This window comes from Suncus etruscus, chromosome 4 (genome assembly GCF_024139225.1).
Source record: "Suncus etruscus isolate mSunEtr1 chromosome 4, mSunEtr1.pri.cur, whole genome shotgun sequence".
Lineage (NCBI taxonomy): Eukaryota > Metazoa > Chordata > Mammalia > Eulipotyphla > Soricidae > Suncus > Suncus etruscus.
This window is the reverse complement of record NC_064851.1, coordinates 70,857,126-70,862,434: the sequence shown is the minus strand read 5'-3', so window position 1 is coordinate 70,862,434 and position 5,309 is coordinate 70,857,126. Positions and strand designations below refer to the sequence as shown.

General features: G+C 35.0%; 1 pseudogene; it reads left to right on the top strand.

Annotated features, from left to right (window-relative positions):
• Positions 1-2,678: 2,678 nt before the first annotated feature.
• Positions 2,679-4,429, top strand: LOC126006015 (AP-3 complex subunit sigma-1-like; annotated as a pseudogene).
• Positions 4,430-5,309: the final 880 nt, after the last annotated feature.

The window sequence follows — 5,309 nt, the reverse complement described above, 5'->3', positions numbered from 1 at the left end:
ACTTGAAAGGCTCAACTAGTTCCCACCACAGCTCAGTAAATCCTTTGACATTGAGTTTAGTTAAACCATGGAGAGATAACAATTTTGAATTGTCCCATGTTGAGCTAAGTTTTCATAATTCCATTTACCTTTGTGTTGTAATAATCAATGAGGTAAATTTGTTTGTGCCTGCATGGAGGCAGGCTATAGTGGTGGGATTATGTGTTTGAATATTCCATGCCTTAAATGACTATATTATTAACAAATTGGTAAATCATGATGTTATAATAAAAATTATAAAAAATACTTCAAATATATTATCACTGGTGAATTGCTAGCATCATATAGTCTAGATCTGCAGTAAGTCTTTTGCTGGTTTAAATTATTTTATTCTAGCCAGATCCTAGTGTAACAACTTCTGAATTCCTATTTAGAGCTGTGGACAATAATAAAGTTTATGCTCAAGGTTGTTGAAGTAAATGAAATTTACAGAACATTAACCAAATTCTATTTATTTTCCCTGCAAACGTTCATGAACAAAAAAGTTAAAAAAATTTAAATTTCTGCAAATTTAAACTCATTGGGCTTTAATAGCTACATCTTAACATTTCCTATATACTCTGTTTTAGTGGGCATTCATCATGCTGTCTTAGTGGTCATTGGTATGCCACTAATTTGTTTTGCTTTGTGACCTCATATTTTCTCCAAAATTCATGGTCTATGAGTCAGAAGCTAGGAAATTTATTTAGCATTATCTGTTCTTCAAATATAAGGTATAGCTATCTGTCATGCTAACTTTATATCTTAATTTGGGAAAATCAATAAGAGCAATAGGGGCAAAAGTGCTAGCATTAACAGAGATCAAGAATGAAAATATACTTGTGTGAAACAAATAATAAAAGGGCCATCTGAAAGACATATACACAAACCGTAAAATACCAGGAGTAGTCCCCAAATCTGCCACCATAAGTTATTACTATTACAAGGTGTGAAATCAGTAATGACAACAGCAATGATTCAAGTTAATTGAATTCTGAGCTCTCTTATTGTTATCTTCACACCCAAATAGGGCCCAGGTCTTTCTCTGAAATAATCTATATAATACCTTCCACTCTCTCCTTCAAATGTCCATTACCTGTAAAAAATAAAATCAAATTTATCTTCTGTAAGCGGTTCATAAAATGGTTGAGCAAGTCCTGTGCCCTTTGCCCACTTTTTCTATAAAACTGTTCTCAGTTCAAATAGTACTTTTCTTGTTATAAGGAGGCATTGACCCAGACTCTGAAATACAAAAGTGAACAAGAGAAACAGATCATAGTTTTTCAGAGTTTTATTATCGAAGAGAAATCTACACAATAAACAGAAATAAATAAAGGGTAGTTTTATATGGTGATTATTATCAACTGTGATGATTATTTGGAAGAGGGTGACAATCAGAAAATGAATTTTGTTCATTTTCTCTGATACAATTCTTTTCCTTTATTCTTTTTTTTCTTAAGTTTGAGCCACATTCATCAGTGTTTAGGGGCTATTCCCAGCTCTGTGATCAAGGGTTGTTCCCAACAGTGCTAAAGAGAACTTTTAGAACTAATCAGATCTAGGTATCATTCATATAGCCTATTGAACTCTCTACACACAGGGAAAATTCTTACTTAAAGAAAAGAGAGCAATTATTTTATTTCTGGAAAATTCTCTACAACTCTCAAAACTTTATTGTCCTTTATGTTCTTTCATACTAACCTACACTTGTACTTGTTGCATTATTAATTCTAAGAGCACAGTTGAGTTTCCTAAGTTTATATCAAAATATAGGTTTTGAAAACATAGAGGTGGTTAAATATTTTTAAAGAAAAATGATAAAGAAATGATAAACAAGAAAATTCCTTTTTTTTTCTTTTTGGTTTTGGGCCACACCCGGTGACATTCAGGGGTTATTCCTGGCTATGGGATGCTGGGGGAATTGAACCACAGTTCATCGTAGGTCAGCCCGCTTGCAAGGCAAAATGCCATACTGCTAGCACCACTGCTCCGGCCCCAGGAAAATTCCAAATTTTAACTTCAATTGATAAGACTATAGTATCATTTTCCACACAAAAAAATGAAAAAAGAAATCATGAAACAAACAGAATTTCTTCTTACATGAAGAAGAAAGAAAACTGGAATTTGTTAAAGTATATGTGTGTGTGTTTTCCTATTATATTCTTAGTACTATGCTAGTAATTTTAGATATTCAGCTAGGGTTTCAAAGTAATAGTCTTGAGATACAATTAGAAGAGTCAAGAATACATATTCAAAAATAGTTTAGGCTAAAGTTCAGTAGTTATAAAGACAGTGGTATTCAAAATTTATCCATATAGTGTGAGTTTCTATATTTAATCACTGCACGATAATTAGTACTTAATGAAAATATTTGTTAAGAAAGGACTGGAGAAATAGTACAGTGGATAAGGTGCTTTCCTTGCACTCAGCACACCTGAGTTTGATCCACTGCAATTCTTATGGTCCCTGAGCTTACCAGGAATGATTCCTGAGAGTAGAGCCAGGAGTAATCCTGAATACTTCCAGATATGGCCAAAAAAATAGGTGGTGCACCAGAGAGGTGGCTGGTGAGGAAGGATTAGAAGCAAGATCCTGAGGAGAGGCTCTCATGTACCCCCACCGTTGTCCCCCAGCACCCACAGAATCAATCCCCCTCAACCATGATCAAGATAATTCTCATCTTCAACAACCAAAAGAAGCTGCAGCTCCCAAGTTCTACCAGCCCTACAGTGAAGATACACAACAGTAAATTATCAAGGAGACATTCCATTTGGTATATAAAAGAAAAGAAAATGTTTGTAACTTCCTTAAAGGAGGATTATGTGCTGTGCCAGAGAAAAAAATCTGAAGGTTTTTACACATGTGGGAGAACTGCCTTAAGGGCCAGAGAGAAAGCACAGAGGGTAGAGTGTAGGCCTTGCATACGACCAACCCAGGTTCAATCCCCAGCATCCCATATGGTCCCCTGAGCCTGCCAAGAGCTATTTCTTTTCTTTTTTTTTTTTTTTGAGATGAGCACAATGTGTTGACTTCACACATTTATTGCATTGTAATTGCCACCATAGTATTAGTCCTGTTGTTTCTATCATTGTTTTTGGTGATGAGAACAATTTATAACTATTCTTGTAAAAACTTTTAAATATATAATACAATAGTGTTGACATAAAAAGATATATTTACAAAATTGAATATTAAAAACTTTCAGAAATAACATTATTAGTGAATTTGACTTGTCATTTATTGCTAAGAAATTGTTAGGTATTCATTCACATTTTATACGCAGTAAAGAGACAAAATTTATAGACATTGTGTGGTTGTCCCGGTCTTTAATTAAAATAGGGATGTGGTTAGTAACTGTTGTTCAAAAAAACACAAGAACAACTTGGTAGTGCAACTTCTTTGCCAAGAAACCAAATCTAATCTAGACAGGATGTTTACTAGCACAGGCTATAGAGAAAACTTCAAAGGGAGAAAGCATGGATCTGGTTTTTTGCCTGGACGCTTTAGTATGATGTAATAGTCTAGACATATTTAGCAATTTTTTTAGGAAATATTTGCATGTTTATGGGAAACAATAACAATCATTTGAGGAACATAAATGGACAATTATCCATCAAAATTAAAGAAGATGGAGAAGAAATATCAACAGTATGTTAATGTACAATGTGACTATTGGTCAAGGAGAATTCAGTCTCCACTGACAGTGGTTTCCTGCCAGGAGTCTATGCCTTATCATTACGAAGATGTTTATAAGGCTCTGTGTGGCCAAAAAAGCCATACCATGTAGCAAAGTAGCTTCTCCCAAAGAAGATTTCATATCCTCATAACTGCAAGTCTCAGGCTAGACTGCTTGAGGTTTGTTTTTAAAAGTTTCAAAAAGTACCTCTGTGTTTTTCTTCTTTTTTTTTTCTCCAAGAGCTATTTCTGAGCACAGAGCCAGGAGTAACCCCTAAACACCACTAACTGTGCCTCCCCCAAAAAGAGAGACAACTATTTTTAGAAATTTAGAGAATCTGACAACAAACTTATTTATAGGCATTATGTTTTTTTGTCTTCTGGCTGGATTCTACAGAATGTGAACTTGGCATTTTAGACTTAATTTGCGTATTTGTGGAAATACTGGACAAGAGTTTTGAAAATGTTTATTAAATGGATTAAATTGTCCATTTTTGACAAGGTTCAAGGTATTCTTGCAGAAATGGTGATAGGGGGGATGATTTCAGAGACCAACATGTATGAAATTGTCACACAAATTGATGTACAAAACAAACTGTAGCAATCTGAAGCTGGCTTCTTAGAAGCTCCCATCTGTGCAGTATCAGTTGTAAAGATGAATCTTCCTGAGATTCCAAGAAATATTAACATTAGTGACATTCATATAAAAGTACCAAACCTCTCCTCTTTTAAATAAATAATTTAAATGGCCACTACCATGGCACTGTTGACAGAATCTTGAAAGGAACTTTGCAGAAAGAGTGAACAATGAAGTTCAAAGTTATACATGACAATACAGATTAATGTGTTTAAGGATTCCAGCTTCTTTGCTTCTTTCAACACTTGTTATTATTGTCTGTTATTTTCTTTCTAGCACTCCTATTAACTATTTCAAAATTCACTGTTCTGAAAAAAGCATCTGTTATATATCTCCATTACCTTAACATTTTGTCCTTTCTCCTCTTTACAAATTTTACTACCTAGCTCAGTCCAATTCTTTTTTTGTTTGTTTGTTTACTTGTTTGTTTCTTGTTTTTTGGGGTCACACCTGGCAGTGCGCAGGGGTTACTCCTGGCTCCACACTCAGAAATCGCTCCTGGCAGGCTCAGGGGACTAAATGGGATGCTGGGATTCAAACCACCGACCTTCTGCATGTAGGCAAACACCTTACCTCCATGCTATTTCTCCAGCCCCTAGCTCTGTCCAATTCTATATACACATTTCCTCTGCTTAATTTTAGTCAAGTTCTTCAATGGCTCCTAGATTTTTGTCACATCACTCTTCTCTTACTGACTTTACACATAACCCTGGAAAATTTGACTCTACCCACCCACCTCCCTCTATTTACTTCAAACTGGCTAAATCTTCTGGCATCTTTCACTCCTATATCAGAGAGGCTCCCTGCTTATGTGTGCCTTCTCAGCTTTATTACTTTTCTTACTGTGAACTTCAAATTTTTCTCCTCACTTTGACTAAAAAAAAAACAATCCTCAAATCTTTGAAGAAGACTGCTCAGACTCTTCACCTTGTTCAAGAGCAGACTGTGACAAAATAAGTGGCCAGAACAGAGTAGTGTT